This window comes from Pelodiscus sinensis, chromosome 1 (assembly GCF_052426305.1).
Source record: "Pelodiscus sinensis isolate ZL-2025 chromosome 1, ASM5242630v1, whole genome shotgun sequence".
NCBI lineage: Eukaryota > Metazoa > Chordata > Testudines > Trionychidae > Pelodiscus > Pelodiscus sinensis.
In genome coordinates, this window is record NC_143052.1 from 158,485,488 (window position 1) to 158,505,363 (window position 19,876).

General features: G+C 39.5%; 1 protein-coding gene across 3 annotated transcripts in view; it reads left to right on the plus strand.

Moving 5' to 3' along the window:
* Nucleotides 1–19,876, plus strand: part of ALCAM (activated leukocyte cell adhesion molecule) — a 182,250-nt gene that overhangs the window by 41,606 nt on the left and 120,768 nt on the right. The window lies entirely within an intron of this gene.

Here is a 19,876-nt window from a genome sequence, read left to right on the forward strand (position 1 = left end):
TTGGTTAGGAAATGTGAATAGAAAGTAACTCCATCCACATGCTGTTTAAATTTACAATTAACATATAGTATCTTGTGCTCTGATCTGCAGTACTAGAATCAGAACAACTATCACTGGCTTTAAATTCTGGATCCACACAGTATTGTGCCTGCTTGGTTTACAATTTAATTTTCTTTAACATCAAAGCCTAATTTTAATGTAGAATCATAGGGTTGGAAGAGACCTCAGGAGGTGGTCATGTCCAGACTCCTTCCCAAAGCAGGACCAATCCCAACTAAATCATCCCAATCAGGGCTTTGTCAAGCCGGGACTTAAAAACCTCTAGGGATGGAGATTCCACCACCTCTCTAGGTAACCCATTCCAGTATTTTACCACCCTCCTAGGGAAATAGTTTTTCCCAATATCCAACCTAGACTTCCCCCACTGTAACTTGAGACCATTGCTCTTTGTTCTGCCATTTGTCACTACTGAGAACAGCCTCTTTCTATCCTCTTTGTAACCTCCCTTCAGGAAGTTGAAGGCTGCTATCAAATCCCCCCTCACTCTTCGCTTCTGCAGCCCAAATAAACCCAAATCCCTCCGCCTCTCCTCATAGGTCATGTGCTTCAGCCCCCTAATCATTTTGGTTGCCCTCTGCTGGACCCTCTTCAATGTGTCCACATCCTTTCTATAATGGGGGGCCCCAGATCTGGATGCAATACTCCAGATGTGGCCTGACCAGAGCCGAATAAAGGGAATAATCACTTCTCCAGATTTGCTGGCAGTGCTCCTTGTAATGCAACCTAATATGCCATTCGCCTTCTTGGCTACAAGGGCACACTGTTGACTCCTATTTAGCTTCTCATCCACTGTAATCCCCAGGTCCTTTTCTGCCAAACTGCTACTTAGACATTCAGTCCCCAGCCTGTAACAATGTGTGGGAGTCTTCTGTCCCCATTGCAAGACTCTATGCTTGTCCTTGTTGAACCTCATCAGATTTCTTTTGGCCCAATCCTCTAATCTGTCTAGGTCACTCTGGAGTGATCTTTTCCAAAGTAGCTTTTTCTAAGTAGCTTTGGCTAGGACTCTTGTGCTAAATGTTCTCTCCATTTTTAACATAGTCTTCTTGCAATAATTTATCTTCTTTTATATCTTTAAAGCTAGGCCCTTTTTTATAAACCCAAGTGGATAAAACCTTGAAATTCATCATATTTAAAACCTTTCTGGAACTGTGGGGTGAAGAAAATCATCTGAAGAAGTACCAGTACTTATATTCTATTGTGGCATAAAAAAATTACAGTGGTTACTTTGAAGGTGTTAAAATAGGGATGGAATTTAGGAGAGAATAAGACCAACAGTTGACTACACAGACAAACTGTTTATATAGTAGGTTTACAGGAACCTCGCATCTCAAACTATAAAGTAGAGGCACATTTTCCCCTCTTTTCCCATGTAAGGTAAAGTACTCTTCTTTTTACATGCATTTCATAGCGTGAAATAAAAATCCAAAATAAAGCTAATTCTTCCCTTGTGCCAACAATGATCAGATGTGATCTGTTTAATGTAATACTTAGATACAATAAAATAGTTTCAACTTTACCTATTAATTTTTGTGACTCAAAAGTTCTGCACTTAAAGTTCTGCATTGAGTTCTGCATATTGCAAGCACAACGTTAAACAATTATTACAAATAATAAATCTTTGACATGGTTTAAACCATCTGAGCATTTTGTTTGTACCTGGAAGAGTCTACACACTGGCCACTTTTGGAATATGATCAGAACTGTTTTTGCATTGGATGGTCTTATTGGATGATTAAGACTGAGCTCTTATGATACTGGACACACTTTTTTCCAAGATGACCTTTTGCCATTTTATACTTTAACTTATTTTGTTGGTACTGTACCCATGTATTGTTCAGACTGCCTGAGAGAACCAACCATTAGTTTTCCAGCAAATCTTGTAAAAGCGTTCACTGCATTTCATTATTACCTAATTGATCTAAGCTAAAAGTTCTTAAATAGAATGCCCTGACACCTCTTTGCCCTTGCTAACAAATGGTTTGAACACTTTTGTTTAAAAGTTGTAATGTGAGCTTAAATTGTTTCCTTAGCATATTTTATCACCATATTTCAAAAGCTACAGTTTTGACAGGTACTAGGCCCTAAGTTTTTCAGGCATGTAGAAGTGTAATTTCCATTGATGTTCATGCAGGAATTTGGCTGTGTGATGCCCATGAATAAAATTCAAAACTGTGTTTGAGGTTTCATTTAGTTTTCAGATGGCTTTTAATGTGTGGGTTTAATAGAAATTTCCAGTAGAAATCTGTAACAGCTGGAATACACATACGTTATGGGGCCAGAGAAACCCTAACATCTGAACCAAAGTGAACAAATTTGAAATAGTTTCTAACAGCAGTCATATACATACAGTAGAACCTCAGAGTTGCAAATACCTCTGGAATGGACCTTCATAGCTATGAAAAGTTTGTAACTGAATAAAACATTATGGTGGTTCTTTCAAAAGTTTACACCTGAACATTGACTTAATAAATTTTTGAAACTTTACTATAAAAGAAGAAAAATGCTGCTTTTCCTTTATTTTTTAATAGTTTAATGCAGTACTGAATATGTGCTTTTTTTGGTCTTGTCAGTTGTTTCTGCTGTTGCTTGAATGTGCACTTTAATTCCAAATGGGGTGTGGTATTGACTGGTCTGTTCATAACTCTAGTGTTTGTAATTCTGAAGTTCTACTGTATATACACTTAGGTGCCAAACATCCAAAACTAATTTAAAATAATGTAAAAAAACCAAACAAAACCTGACATAATAAATGCAGGATGTCTTTTTCCCTCTCTAATTTGCCCAAATTATATGAATTTAATATTTATTCCAAATATATACACCAAAAGCTCTCATTCAGAGAGATTGTAAATTCCTTTCTTTGGTGGAAGAGAGTGGGATAAAAGTACTGTGGTGGATAGGACAACTGCTGGCCAACATTCAGTGACTAAAGGGTTAAACTTAGGTAGCTAGGGAGCCAGGGGAACCAACAGGAGAAGGCACTGAAACTTGAATTGGAAGATATACCTGCCTGGTTTTATTTCCTTTTGTGTGAGTTTTAAGCCAGGAATTGGGGGAACAAGATGAATTGAATCAGGCAATGCTCTCTTCCTGTGTCCAAGAAGAAGGGATTTTTCACTTGATGAAGCAGCCTATCTCCCAAAGCCAGGGAATCTGTGACCTTGGGAAAAAATTTTAAGCAGAAGCTAGTGGCAAGGTATTTTTAAGGTATCTTGTAGGCCCCCACATTCTGCACTTGGAGTGCCAGAGTGGGGAACAGCCTTGACAAGTACACATGAGGATTTTCCCCTGCTTACACATACAAAGGGGTGGTGATCAAATGTTTCCCTGGACCCTAGCAGTTACTGTAAGGCTGAGATTGACTGAGTAAGGGACACACAAGAGTCAGGTTGGGCCAGGAGCTTATAACAACATGTAGAATACACTTAAGAGTTCTCACAGACTGAAGTAGCTCCTCTTCTCCCTCCTGTGGAGCTCATCAGGGACTTTCTTAGGGATGACAGCTGTCAAGAGATGCTACATCAGTGTCACCCTAAAGCAGGGGTGGGGAACTTTTTTTGGGGTCGGGACTGCTGACCCACAGAAAAATCAATTGGGAAGGGGGGGCGCACACAAGTGAGAAGCAAAAAATAAACGAAAGACCCACAAAACCCTCCCTGAGCGAAGTCCCCGACTGAGAAAGACAAAGACATTCTCCACATCATTTCCCCTGCACACCAAAGCCTGGAGAGGCCCAGGTTCCAGCCTTGAGGAGGGATGGTAGGGGGCAGTGGAGCACCAACATGGGCTCCCCAGAGCTGGGGGAGAGCCCCGAGTCTTGGAAGCTGGATTTAGACAAGCTGGGGGCTGTGTCTGGCCCACAGGCTTTAGACTCCCCACTTCTGCTCTAGGAGGAGAGAAATGCTCAAGGCCTAAGACTGGGACCCTGATAAATGACTTTTTTCTTATTTGCTGCTTGTTTGAAGGAGAAATCATGCTTCACTGCAAGATTAAATCTGTATAAAGTGGGTTGCGTATATTCTTATGTGAGTTATGTAAAAATTTCATTTGACTTTTTTTTAGAGACCTATCAACAGTAATACTACTTAAATCATGTTTCATCATAAATGTTAATATTCCTTTCTGATCTTGAATCAAAGCTTTAACAGACAAGTATTTGTTCACATTACAAGACGGGAGTAAACACCTAGCATTCCAATGCCCTGACAATGCAAGCTTGCATTCCAAAGGCCTATTCTACCCTAATGTAATAGTCTGTCATTTACACTTTTTCTTAAGTCATTAAAGATAGGCTGAATGACCCAGGGTCAACAAGCTGACTAATCCTTTCTGGCCATGTGCCGCATTTTAATCAGATGTCTAATATTTCAATTAAATAATGTCATACAAGAATTAAATAGGTTTAAATCTGGAGTTATTTTCTTACTGCTTGGGATGCTTCCATCTTTGTCCAAGTATGGGCACGTTTATGTGGTATATGGGAAAGTTTGCATTAGAAGTATTGTCTGGTTCCAGTAGTGTGAACAAGTGTTTCAGCTTTCTAAGTGGTGTTGATCTATCTAGCTTTTTGACAGTCTTTTTAGGTTCAGTTTCAAAAGCCAGAGGAGTCCTTTTAAAAAAATGCAACTATTATCATACCCAAAATAGAGAGCGAGAAGCTGCGTTCCCTCCTATATTTTTCTATCCATGGGCGAAAGAAATTTTATGTGCACCAAGGCATATGCAGAAGTGCACCTCCACATGCTTACCTGCTGTGGGCATGCTGCTAACCAGCTGGGTGGCACCTGCTTCTCTCCTGGGTGGCTGCCCAAGCACTCAGCTTACAGGGAACACTGCTGAGAGAACTAATTCAGCCATAAGATAAAATGTCAGGAGCTAGTGTTAGGACCTTGACTCTTCAAATTTGAACCTTTTTCAGCTAGTTTTAAACACTTTTTTGTGAAAATATTTTATGAACCATAAAAGGTTAATTTGAACAGCCTTGAACAAAGAGTTTAATGTGAGTCATGTAACAAAACACATTTTGAACCTTAAATCAGCATCTCTCAAACAGATGTTTTCATCTATATTGGATTTAGGCCTGTGTCTGAGCCATCCTTAATTGAAAATACTTGAAGTACATTCTTTGAACAACCAGATCTTTCCAGGTTTTATATTATAAAAAGTAAATATGTATGAAATATGAATACATAGAACAGATTTTTCTTGCAGAAATGGACAAAACGCTTTCTACTTTATAACTGAAAACACCTGGAGTCTTAATAAACTCCAGAAATTGAACAGTATCGGGGAGAGAAAACAGCAAGGTTGTTTAATATGCTTGAAGCCTTTCAAAGGATATGGAGCTGATCCCTTGACATCTGTATCAGACTGAATGGTGATTGCATTGCTCTGTTGTATCTTCTGAATTACTTTTAGAATTAGCAGGAGATGAGGGAAGGCATATAACAGCTGGCAAGCAAGGTTTCAAAGAAGACATTCACATATCTCAGCAGTTTCTTGTTCATTCTGCTTGTGAGATGTCATTGTATGTTCTTGCACAGAAGTTTCCTTGGGGATATAGCTGTGACCTTGGATACAGTAAAGGAGTTCTGACTGGCATAATCCTAGCTTCCCATTTTACAAAATAAACAACTTTGAACACAAGTAGATTAGGGCATAATAGAAAAAACATCTGGAATATGCATTAAAAAAAACCCTAAGCTGATGCTAGGCATTTGACAACTATCACTATTCCTTTATTTAATATTTTTGAATTTTTTTACAAATCTGGAGCAGATGGAGAGAGATAAAGAAACTGACACATCAATTATTTAGAGGGAAATGCACCTAAAGCTACCACAACTCTCTAGAAATAAACAGCATGTGCAGTAGTAGCTATTAACAGCCTTGAAGACATTTAAAGGAAAAATATTTGAAATTTATAGAGATAGGTACATTATTTTTCTAATTTACCCAAGAGCTGCTCATTGGTTCATTGTTCTCCCCTCTTCCCCCACCCATATCCCACTCCTCCCCAAAAGAAAAACTTCTTAAAAAAAAAAAGCAATGTTTATTCTCCATAGAGCAAATGATTAAAAGATCAGGGTTTTTAAAACCGCTATATAGGTAGTTTAATCTAATTAGTTCTCCCTCCTGCTAATTTAACCCTCTAATCCACAGCTTCCATTAATAGTTCTACATTGTTCCATTCTTTTCTTCACCTAGTTTCATTTTCTTGTCCTTATATATACCATGTAGAATGGCAGAGTCAGTGATAGGAGTGATTGCCAGTTCAGTAGGAGGAAGGAGAATACATAGTGCCGAGAACAAAAAGAGATTGGGGAAGTGGAAGAGTGGTGGGTTATTCTCCTCCTTTGATCAGGTCATGACTGGATGGTCTCCTATTTTGAGCTAGCATTATGTAAACCTATTCTAAGAGGGGATATCACTATTGGTTAAGGAGTAACTTCTCTGTTGTGAAGCCAGAACATTTCCTAAATCTCTTATAGTCACAAGGTCAATTTGGCTTAAACAAGGTCTTTATCAAAAAGGGATATTATTTGTGGCGCTAAAAGTATGGAAGTCCAGCATCAGACTGTAATCCAGTTTCCAGTTTATTTAAAAAAATTGTCTTTACATCCTGAAACTCTGCTGTTCAATGTTTAAACTATTTTATTGGACTATTAAGGATCTTAACTGGTTAATGCATTACAAAGGCAATTTCCCCTCTTGATAGCAACATTTCCTCATCAACCGCTGTGAATGAGCCACTTCTACACTGACTTTATTAGCCTCATTTACACAAGTTCCAAGTACCCTCTTTCTTTTATTGCCCATATATATTGTGGCCGGGTTAGTTCCATTCTTGGGTCCTAGACCCCTGGCCAGTCCGCTGTCCCACAGTCTAGGTCTTGTGGACTGGGCCCTGCCCATCTTTGCTGGGCTTTGGTTCTCCTGCTAAAAGGGTGTGAAGCAGGTGCCCCTTGGTCAACCTGAGCTGCATGACCAGTTCTCCCCAGCTACCGGTTGGAGTTTCAGGCTACAGTGGGAAGGGAGCCCAAATACTTCTTTTCAGAGCCCCTCACTTTCCCATGTAGTTTCTGGAAATGCTGATGTTTACTTGCTCAGCTTCTCTGACTGTGCTTACTAGTTACAAGTTCTTCCCTGCCTCGACTCTCCAAACTCCTCTTCCGCTTTCTCTCCCGCACCTCAGCCGGAAAGGCTTTTTAAAAGGCCCAGTGGCTACCTGAAGTCAAATCATCTGGTCCTTAATTGATTTATAGCTGTCCTGTCCTAGCTGCTTCCATTCTGCCTTAATAGCCTCAGGTTAGCTGCTCCTGGCTACCTTGAAGTAACCCTCTTTCTTATCTAGTTCTTTAACCTGCCCTGTCCCAGAACATATTCATTTTCTCTCAATAGATAGATATACACATATATCCATGCTCTATAAGCTCCACTCCAGTTAATCAGAAGTGGGTTTTACAGATGGAAGTTTGTGCCCTAATAAATATCTGTTAGTCTCTACAGACTGGTCTACACTAAACCAGGGAGGCTGGCTTAAGGTACACCATCCAGTTATGCAAAATGTGTAGCTGGATTTGGTTTACCTTAAGCTGAGCCGCCACAGCATCTACACTGTGGGAGGCCACCCGGTTTCCTTTGCTCCTTGCAGATTGAGGAATACCGGACACCAACGGGACTTGCCCTCAGTGTTCGATTTGACCAGCTAAATCAAACGCTAGAAGATTGACCAACGAAGGGTCAATCTTCTCCATAGTTTAGACATGCCCAAATGTGCCACAGGACTCCTTATTTTTGCAGGTACGGACTAACACGACTACCCCTCGGAGGCTATTAAGAAACTGTACTTCCCATTTTAAAAAAAATTGTAAAATTCTGTACATGCACATTAAATCCTTGAAGACTTTCTGCTGAGAGACTGGTGATTTCTTAAACTTGGGAGAAACCACTGTGTTTAAAAAAAAAAAAATTTAAACAGATGGTGCCTGTTTTTAATATTCATCTAATCTTTGGCTGTGATGTCAGATACTGTAAAGAATTGTTAAACACAAATTTTATAAGATGGAGACAAAAACTGGAAGATGAACTGTTTTCTGCTGACCCTTATGTTTACTATCATAGTAACATTACACTGTGGACAGAGCAAAAAATATTTGGGATTACATTTTATAATATGTATAATATATTTATAATAATATTACCATCCTTAATGTACAACTTTACCTAAATAGCATAATAATTTCTTAATACATATTTATAAGATTCTTATGCCAGAAGGATTCTAGAAGCGTCTTTATAAAGAATATCTAAAGACAAGGGATATTTATTTTTAACAAGTCCTAATAATGAAACCAGAGTAAAGAGAAATGTTTGAGCATCTGTAAATAAATCTCGTTTCACCAGATCATAGCTCTTTCTATAATTATATTTGTTTAGTTGCACATGTGTGGAAAAAAATGGTTAACTATTGCTGAACTGATTTTGTGTGTGCTTGGGGTTGTTGTTTTTAATTTTGTGATTTGTGTATGGTAGTTTAAGTAACATTAGATACAGACTTTTTTACATACTGCTCCAAGAGAATCATGAGAAAACTATGGTGTGAATATACTATTTGGTTTATTCAGTTAGATGTAGTAGATAGCTGTATGTAACACACACAGTACTAAATATCTTTTAAGGTTAAGAAATAAGGTTATTTTGGTCAAACATTTAATTTTAATTGTATGAATGCGTGAATTGGTTGTTCTCATTTATGGCAAGTTTCATGTGTGACCTTACTTGTACAGGTTACACCTCCTAAAACCAGCACTCTCTGGTCCAACAACATCCATGGCCTCCTGGAGGCGGGAGCCCGCAGCAGTGCGGGGCCGAAGGCCGCTGGCAGCAGGTTCAGCTGGGGCAGAAACAGTTGGCAGTGCTGAGGGATAGGAGGCTACAAGGCCAGTGGTAGGATACCTTCCCTGGTCTAGCATTCTCTAATTCAGAACCAGTCAGGTTCCAAGGGTGCCAGATCAGGGAGGTCTAACTGTAATTTTCATACTTCTTAATGTCTGGGGTTTGCTCAATGTCCATTTCTGAGGTTATCAAACACAATTCATCTGATACTGTTTTGTGTTTTTTTTTTTCAATATTTTTGACGCTCTTCATAAGAAAGGTAAACTTACTATATGAATGAAAATGTCACATACTAAAAGTGCAATAATTATCAAATCTGTAAAATAGAAACATTTCTAAAGCCCCTAATACTTCTCCACATTCATTTGTATCCAATCTAGAATTTTCTTAAAACCTGTTTAAGTGAAGACTCAGAGGATAAGCCTGTCCTGTTAAAGAAGTAGTCATAGTTGTACTGTGTGAAATAGAAAATGTAATTGCAAAATATGCAACTTTCTTTTGCAAACAAAAGAAAAAAAATCCAAGCCATAGCTTAATAACTCTTGCATTTCAGAGTCTGCGTCTATTTAAAAAAAAATCTGAAGAAACCCATAATAATCCTCTCATGTTCCACTGAAAGTGGATGGTTACCATAACATCTCACATTTATATATCTTCCATACAGAAGGCTCATAACATTTTCAAAAATATTCATATATACATTTTCATCTTCTCTGTTGAAATGGGAGAGAACAGCTATATTTGGCAAATTTCCCATGGAGAAAACAAGATAAATTCTGTCCGAGGACACTGAAGTTAAACCTCTACCCTCAACTAAAAATACCATGGAATCTTTAGTGTAAATATTGAGCAAACGTGATCTTTAGTTTTCACTTGGAACACAATCCATCTACCATGAAAGGATGAAAATCTACTGGAATTTGAACCTTTTATTCCAGTGAATGTAGTTATTCCTGTTAGGCTTTAAATCAAGCTGCCTTGATGCTTTCTCAAATTAGAGAGGGTGGAGAAGGGCATTTGAGTTTCTAGGTAAACTGTGATTTTCCTCTCCCCTCCAGTTGTTTGATAGAAGCTCTTCAGACATCATGACGGGATGGGACAGAGACTATCTGTATTTTACACTATGCCTATAATTTGCTAATCAATCTGAGTCGGCAAACTAAATAAGAGGTCTTGTACACTATAACTACTTCACAGTTCTTAGCTTTGTTATTTTGGGGAGTGGTTGGAAGTAGTATTAAAAATGTCAGACATTCACATTTTGTTTTTCCTAAGGCTGTGAATACCAGATTCTATTACTAGACTTCAAATATAGGGGCAGCCATTATGAAATCTTTTAATTGTTCAGTCCAACAAAGAGAGACAACCACCCTCAAATAATGATGCTTTTGAAACCACTTTATTTTCTTTTTAGGAAGTTCCTCTGACTCTTCACTTTCATGTGTGTGTTTGATGTTTTACTCGCTGCAATACAAATCACTGTGCTCTTCTTTAAATGCTTTCAAATTATTCTAACCAACATACCACATACTAGAGCTGATTTGAAAATTGGGAGGTGGTGGTGAACAAATTTTTAAATTTTTTTAAATCAAAATTTCAAAAATTGAAACACTTCAACACACTGTCAAATCTCAGTGAGGCATTTCTTTCCTTCATAGCAAAGGCCAGGAGGTCCATGACTGGTAATGAGAGCTATAGAGAGAGGCTTACACCTTGTCTACACTTACTGGGAGATCGGTACTGCTGGAGTCAGTCTTCTGGGGGTCGATTTAGACCTGCTAAGGGCTGGGAAAGCTAAGGCCCCGGGACTGGATGTAGCCCCCAGCTTACCTGGATCCAGCCTCCATGCTGGTACTCCAGGCCATCTTCCGGCCCCCTGTGAGGCTGGAGCACTCACAATCTACTAACCTGCTGCCCCACCCCAGGCGCTAGTGTGTGTGAGGAATGTGGGGAGTACCTTTCCCCTTCTCAATCAAGGGCCAAGTCAGTGAGGGTTTGTTTGTTTGGGGGTTTTTTGTTTTTACTTCTCAATTGACTCTTTCCATGGGTCAGTGGCCCCAGACCCCAAAAAGATTCCCCACTCCTGCCCTAAATCAACCACTCATGACGCTCTTGTCAACACCGGTACTCCTCCAAGATCAAGGAGCTTAAGGGGAATCGACTGGAGAGTTCTTCCCATCAGCTCCCTGCAGTGAAGACACAGCGGTAACCTGAGCTAAGGTACATAACAGTGGTCCCCAACCTTTTGGGGCTGCCAGGCACCTGGGGGCGGGGCCATGCATGCGCCGGGGGCCCAGGGTGCAAGAATGGCTCGGGCTGGCCCTGGTCACTAGGTGAGTGCACATAAATGCCCCGGCAGGTGCCATGGCGCCTGCGGGCACCGCGTTGGGGATCATTGGTATATAGACTCCAGCTACATTACTCACATAGCTGGAGTTACACTACTTAGTCTGACACTGTCTCTGGCCTTAGGGTGTAGCTGTTGCCAGTGGGTAGAATAGGATGGCATTTACTTTCTGAATGGATATTTGAGAGAAGAACCTGGTGAATTCCTATGACTGCATAGTATGTGGCGCTTGGAAAGAGAACCTGGCGCTTGGGAAGAAAGGTACAAGAAGAGTGATTTCAAGAGTAGCAAATCTGTATGTTTTTTGGGTTGTGGATGGTTGTTTTTTAAGCTTCTGCTCATCTGCCTATGGAGAAAAAGGAAAAAACAAACAAAAGAAAAACAGTGTTCTAAATTGCATCTTTTTATTTTATTTCACTGGTTCAGGGAATTTCTTGTAAAAGTCAGAGTGCTCTGCTCTTTCTCGCTGGCTTCAATGACCTAAGTATTTGTTTTAAAGTTCACCACCACTTAAATGATTTCTGAATTGGTGCTAAATTTGAACTTTCTAGTGCAGATAGTAACATGAACCCTATTCTGTTCATACAACATTTCACAATAAACTTGGTCTTAATTCTCTACTTGCTCACAGTACAAACATTTACACTAGTGTAATGCCACTTTCCTTAATTCAGTGGCATTTGTAAGGGCAAGGAAGGTTACACACTGGCTATCGGCCCTACTTCCACAGATCCAGGAGCTGGCTTAAAAGCCTCTGTATCAGAAGCAACTGCGTGGGGTGACAAACAGCTCCCTGGGAGCAGGGTGGCAGGCAGGAGCTGGCTGTCACCTCGTACTATGGGCTGTGCAGTACAAAGCACAACTTCCCTCCCCCCCCCCAAGGGGTGAGGCTGGCAGCTGGCCCCTGGCACTCACTGGCTGCCAGCTCCCGCTCCTGGGGAGGCTGCTGCACTGCGGGCTCGCAGTGTATATTTTATACTGCAGAGCCCACAGCATGTAACCACTAAGATTTTCAGTGGTCACGTGATTACCTAACGAACCACATTTTAACATCCCTGTCATTTACATGAGCATGCCCATGGGTTTCAATGTGACCGCTTTCATATGTAAAGTTACTTCTATGCGTATTGACGAGATCAGCTCTTACTCTCTTGTACAAAAATTTCAGTTGCTCATTCTCTTCCTCACTGACCTGTTAGTGGCTAATGCAATTCTCAATGTAGTCAGTGGAGGATTCCCCCTGATTTTTAAAAGTAGGAAACTCAGTGCTGTTTTGCAATATCAAGTCGCCAATTTATGTGAGTTTGTTGCCTCATAAGAGTGCAGCACTTGAGCTTCTTATTGTATTTCAGTGAAGAGAATGTACTTGAATTTGTACTGTTACTCACTTGTCATCTTTAAAGATTAAATGTCTGGGGCTTTTAAATGGAATTGTAAGGTGATCTTTCTGAATGCTTCAAATAGGAATATTTAAGAGCCACTTCATATATATGTAACATCAAACTTTTCCTTATTTCAGAAGTCATCAATTACAAATTTTGGCGGCACAGCAGAGCCCCAACATATGTTGTTGTATGGTAGCGAAGTTCTCAAAGTGTTCTCTTGTGGACTAGTGATGGTCTGCTGAGAATTGGCTGCTCACATGCCATTGAAATATAAATGTGTATATATAGTGCCAACAGTACCTTATAAAATGTAGTTGGCTATTTTTTGTATGGCACAATAATGCCATTTAACTGTTAGGCAGGTTTTATGCTCCGATAACAGGGTTTAATGGGAGCTGTGAGATTAATGGGATGTCACAACAGAATGAGAGCTAGTAGTAGGCAACTTAAGGTACCTAGTATCAAACAAATGAGGGAGGAAGAGATGTATGGTTGTGCTGAATTTCCTTCATCAGCCTAATCAGTGAAATTAGCCTTGTACAGTTTAGCTTCCTTACTGAGGCATTCAACACAACCCTAAAATTAGTGTATTTAAATGTATATGTGCAGGTGGCTTTTAATGATGGTGCAGTAGGAGGAATAGGAGAGCAACTTTAGGTTCAGTCTTTTAAACTACATTTCACAGCAGAATATATGAACAGATCTAATCTAATATACAAGAAGAGAGCTGAAATGGGTATTGACAGTTTGCTTACAGGGCAAGCCCACACAATTCATAAGAAATTTCTGCTGTTTTTCAATCAATTAAAAAAAAAAGTGCTTGAGCTCATTTATAACTTAGATTCTGCCAGCTGGTTATATTACAAAATCCATCACTAACAATCTTTCTTCTGCTGTTTAGTAGTGATTACCTGGTAACCTTCAATGTGTTTTTTCAACACAATCTGGAAAGTAGATCTTGTAAAAAATTCTAAAGCTAGAGTCTTGTGAATTTCATTATTGTGTGGGCTTATCAAATGTTGTATTTGCTCAAAAGGTAGATGCTTAAGCTATATGCATACATACTACTAAGGCTATTTAAAAATGAAATGCTGTTACAAAAAAGGATTGAAGACACTTCACATTGGCTTTGTGGCCAAACAAATATCAAATTTGAATAGTCTAAATGGTGTGTGTGTGTGTGTGTGTGTGTGTGTGTGTGTGTGTGTGTGCGCGCACTCTGTGCTGCATTTTTATTTTTAAATATTCACTATCTGTTTCTGAAAATGAGTATATTAACTACCAGTCCCATTCCTTGAAATTTATTTAGGTTCCTAATGATTTGTTACTAGACACGTTCCTCTCTCTAAATATTTGGTGAAAGGATAGCACACATCTCAAACTCAGTGGATCAAAGGATGGAAGAATCGGGCTTGTACAGTGGTAGCATAGAGGTTTCTAGCAACCCTGCGTATGAAAGATTATTCCTAACCTTGGAAATTTGCGGTGATGATTTGAGGGTACAATGAAACCTTAAGTTTGAATAACTTAGCATGAAAAATTAGCAGTAAGCATTTTGATTGTGTGATTGGTTTGCCTTCATGTATTGAACTGAAATGGAGATAGATCAGTTAGGCTTTATAATATGAGATTATTTCTTCACTGTCTTTTAGAGCAGTGGTCCCCAACCTTTTGAGGTTGCCGGGCGCCCGGGGGCGTGGCCGTTCACCCACCGGGCGCCGTGTTGTGGACCACGGTTTTAGTGTATTAGAGAGCCCCCAAAAATTACTTGGGCAAACTAGAGCACTTCATAGACATTAGTACTTTTAGGCCTATTAATTTTATTCTTGAACTAAAGGATGGAAGAGTGAAGAACTTTTATACCATTAATGGTTGTTTTTTTCCAAACCCAACAAAGCACTTTGGATACAGCCTCTAAAGTTTTTCTCTTTTTCAGAGAAGGGCGGTGTTTGTTGTACTGCCCTTTGGGCAAACCATCGGTATCACTCTGGCAAGACATTAGTGGACGAAGGGGGCAGGTAAACAATTACTGACCATTTTTTGTCACCAGAAATTGCTAAATTTATGCACCATAAATTCATCCTGTATTATCATAACAAGGGTGAGTAATGGTCATTCTTGCTGTAACACTTTTGATGGAAGAATCAGGCTGGTCTATAATAATTCCTTTATTTAAAAAAAATCCATCATAAGATCGGCCATACTGGGTCAGACCAAAGGTCCATCTAGCCCAGTATCCTGTCTGCCAACAGTGGCCAATACCAGATGCCCCAAAGGGAGGGATCACAACAGTTAATCATCATGTGAACCCTCCCGTCATCCACCTCCAAACAGAGACTGGGGACACCATTCCTACCCATCCTGGCTAATAGCCATTGATGGACCTAACCTCCATGAATCTATCTAGCTCTTTTTTGATCCCTGTTAAAATCCTAGTCTTCACAACATCCTCTGGCAAGCAATTCCACAGGTTGACAGTGTGCTGAGTGAAGAAAACCTTTGTTTTGTTTATTTTAAACCTGCTGCCTAGTTGGTGACCCCTAGTTCCTATATTGTGGGAATGAGTAAATAACTTTTCTTCACTTTTTCCACACCAGTATTGATTTTATAGACCTCTATCATATCTTCCCCTTGGTCTCCTCTTTTCTAAACTGAAAAGTCAAGTCTTTTAATCTCTTTTTGTATGGGACCTGTTCCAAACCCCTAATCATTTTTGTTGCCCTTTTCTGAACATCTTCCAATGCCAATATATCTTTTTTGAGATGAGGTGACATCCGTACGCAGTATTCAAGATGGGAGTGTACCATGGTTTTATATGGGGGCAATAAGATATTCTCTGTTTTATTCACTATCCCTATTTTAATTATTCCTAACATTCTATTAGCTTTTTTGACTGCCTCTGCATACTGAGTGGATGTTTTCAGAGAACTATCCATGATGCCTCCATGATCTCTCTCGAGTAGTTGTAGCTAATTAGACCCCATCCTAGGTTACGTCTATACTGTGCTATTTTGCACAAGAAACATGCAAACGAGGCAAGCGTGGAATATCACCATGCCTCATTTGCATAATTAATGAGCAGCCACTTTTTGTGCAAGAGGCTTTTGCGCAAAAAGGAGCCATCTACATGGCTCCTTAAATGAGGCGTGGCGATATTCCACGCTTCATCTGATTTTCACGTTTCTTGTGCAAAACAGTGCAGTATAGATGTAGCCCTACTGTATGTATAGTGTGCATTATTTTATGTTTATCAACATTCAATTTAATTTGCCACTTTGATGCCCTGTCACTTAGTTTGATGAGATGTTTTTGAAGCTGTTCAGTCTGATTTGCTCTTAACTATCTTGAGCAGTTTGGTATCATCTGCAAAGTTTGCCACCTGACTGTTTACCCCTTTCTCTAGATCATTTATAAATAAACAGGATGGGTCCCAGCACAGACCCTTGGAGGACCCCATTAGTTACCCCTCTCCACTCGGAAAACTTACCATTTATTCCTACCCTTTGTTTCCTGTCTTTTCACCAGGATTTATCCTTTGTGAATAAAATATATTCAGACCTACATGCTCCTACTACTTCATTGGATATATGCACATATCAAGGATTTAATTTATGAATTTACACTTATCACAGATTTTATACTGGTAAAGATAATTATCAGTAGTTCTTTTGATTAGAATCTGTGTGCTGGTTTATGAGGTCAAAATGAAGTAGCTTGTCCAGTATTCTGCAATAAGATTTACTAATTTAAGGCCCTGATCAATATAGCAAAGGAACTCGCTCATGAGTTTGACTTTATCTGGGCTCCAGGCCAGTGTATAGGGGCTGAGTAAGTGACTCCCAGATACTTATACTAGAACAAAACATCAATTTTTAAGTAATATCTTAACCATTTCCTGGAGCAGATGACCGAATAGTGTTGAGATAATTTGCTCCTGGATCTCAAAAAGCTTGGTAGCTAACTAGAAAGCATAGTTTGTATACCACTTGAGAAAAAGTTGAGTGATTTTAATATCAAATTTACTCTCAAACCTCTTATTTTGGGTGGGGGAAAAATATGGGGGAGTGAGAAATAATCCAGAAAAAAAGCAGAATCAAAACCTTGAGGGTTCCCCAGAGACTGAGCCTCATGCTTCTCATGTGTGTATCACAGGATGGGGGGAAAAGGAGTGTGAAGAGTTCCATAAAAGCAGCATTCTCCTGATAAGAGGTTTAGAAAACCTAATCTAGGAGGCGCAAAAAAGTTAAAAAATAAATTGGCATGTATAATTTTGAGGAAAAGAAATGGGCGGGCACCTGATAAGACTTCAATTTATATTAAGAGCTGTTACAAAGAACATGTGATCAATTCCTCTGTGTTAACTGAAAGTAGGACAAGAAGTAACAAACTTATTCTGCAGTAAGACATTTAGGTTAGATCTTCAGAAGAACGGTCTAACTTTAAGGATAGGTAAGTTCTAAAATAGGCTTCCAAGGAAAGTTATGGAATCCCCATAACTGACTGTTTATTTATAAACAGTTTTGAGCAAGTGGGGCAGTTCCTACAGGAGATTAAGAGAAATGAAAACTCATTTTAAAAAAATCATTGGGTTGTTTGTTTTGTTTTGCTTTGGTCTTCTGCAGTAAACAGTTTGTATACTTGCACTGTGGGGTCAGTCATTCCATAGTAGCTTTGCTCCGCCGCCCCCCCCCCCCCCCCCCCCGCAGTCACAGTCAGTAATTGCTGTCTCTTCAAGAGGTACAGAGTCTATAAATTGACTAGCTGACAGAGGGTGGAATGGGGTATCTGCATAGCTCCTTTAGAGGATAAAGGACTCTCCAGCTAAGGCAGAAACATAGAGCTTCCCTGTGAACAGCCTTGGCCTCAGTGAAAATGATTTTTAGGGATGGAATTGCTATTCTTTGGAAGCAAACTCCTTTTCCTTCCTTCTCTCATGGTTTAGCACAAACAGCATGAGCTGATCCTTGCTGAATTTTCCTTTCCCAGAGTCCCTCTCGTGAGTATTTTCTTTGAAGATGCAGTCAGGGCCATGGCATCTGTAGGAGCAATAGACCTATCCTAAAATCATACTGATAAGCATTTTTAGCATACTATGTATTCTATACATGCCACAGGTTACAGAAAATCAATTTGGAACTACTTTTCTTATCACCAGATGGAGGATTTATTTAACTGGAGTCCTTACATTCCTCAGCGGAAGCCATAAAAAGATTAAGGTCCAGTATCTGGGGTCTTCCCAGAGCAAGACACAAAGGTCCTTAGGAGGCTAGGAATCTTTCTTTTTCTTTCCAATGACATAGAGCTCCTATTTCTGTGCTTTACAAGATTAAGAAATAACAGACTTTAAACCCATGACAATGACACATACTGAAAAGTTATCACCATTGTAGGTCTCAGTCTTACTCTTTCTGAGTAAAGGGATTATGTGGGGAAATTCCATATTAATGTAAAGGGAGAAATACATTTCTTCTCTAGGTGGCTTTTTAAAAACAAAAGCATCTGTTTGAGAGAGAAAGTTAAATACTAAAGAGATGGATTATTGACCACAGCGGGATAGTTAAATGTATTTATCATGCACCTTTATTTTATGTTACCTCAGTTTAACAATTTGGTTTCATTTTTTTTAGAGAGCACAAGCAGCTGTAATAGTCAAGCAGGAAAATACTGTGTGGGGTTTGTTTTGTTTTGTTGTTCAGTTAGGAGCTTGAAAATTGAACTAGCCAGAAAATGGAACTCCCTGGAAAATTTCTGGGTTTGGAGGGGAAGGAAGGGGGAAGGAATGCCCCAAACTGGGAGAAAAAGCAGAAATCGTGACACTTACGCAGAAAGACATTTAAAGGAAAAGGGTGACAGGAGACACCCTTGTCTCCCAGAAATTTCTCTTTAGTTTCATGGTGCATGTCCCTCCTGCTTCACACTTTGGCTTCTACTAAGGAAGGCAGCCTGGCTGCTCTGCCTTCCAACTTCTCTGCAGCTCTGTGAGGTGGGGGAGGTTGAGTGCCTGGAGTCTTACCCTAGGCTTCAAAGACAGAGAGGTAATCTGGGTTCGAACTTGGCAGGAAGGCTGGAGGCCAAGGAGGCAGAGAGCTTAGCCTTTGGTAGCCCTTGTGGAAGGCTCTTGCCAGTTTCACCTTCATTCTGATGGAAGCCTTCCAGGTAGGTGGCTGGGGAGCTGTCAAGGGCTGTCAATTTTGAGTCAATTAAAATTTTCTTATGAAAGATTTGGATGTTTGTGAAAGGCGCATTTTTAATGAGAATCATTTGGGAGGAAAAATTCCTGACCACGTCTACTTAAAATTTTGAAGCCCTGTGTGTGAAGCAATGTTAGAAGTGTAACTGTATAAATTGTGCTCATCAGATTATAGTTTCTTTGAAGAGATGTATTTACTTTCTCAGGCATGTGTTTAATGTTATGTTAGTGCCATATAATCAGTAACATTCAGAGTAATTCTTTAGCACTGTTCAATTGGTTCTGTTGCAAACTCTGCTAAAAAAGCCAGGAACCATGCCATGTAAAAGGCTTGTGAATATCAGGTAAAGTTTGAAATGCACTTTACTTTATCTTTATTTATCAAATCAAACTAATCAGTTGCATAGAGTTTAGATGTACAAGTACTAGATGCAGTTGTTAATGAGGCATATTGCCAGGAAGGAGGGGGAACTGTACACATCAAGTGAATGCTGGAAGTGTTGTGCACCTTTAAGTTTTTATAATATAACCTTTCAGTCCCTAAGGTAATTTTGGAGCATATTCAGCATCATATACAATGATATGTGAAATGTTCGTGCAATACAAAGATTAAATTGGTATGAATTGAGCCTTTATACGATTATATAGGTTCAGTTCTGTGTGTTCCATTACCATTGACAAGGTAAGGACCATTTTAACCTTTTTCTTTAATGCAGAAAAGTGATTCTGAAGACTGGTAAGCATGTAGGACTTTCATCTCCAAGTCATTACCATAAATGCAGCTGTTAACACATTCCCAGTGTATGATCTCCTTAAATACAGTGTTCCTTTCTGTTCTAAAGGAGCTTTTTAAATTCTGCCTTAGGGACATCTGAAAGATAAGAGAGATGTAGGCTTTGTTTCTAGGGAGTTTCAAGGCCTCAGATGCCCATTAAAGGTGCAAAAGGTCAAAGAATGTATGTCAAAGATCAATGTTTAATTATTACTGACTTT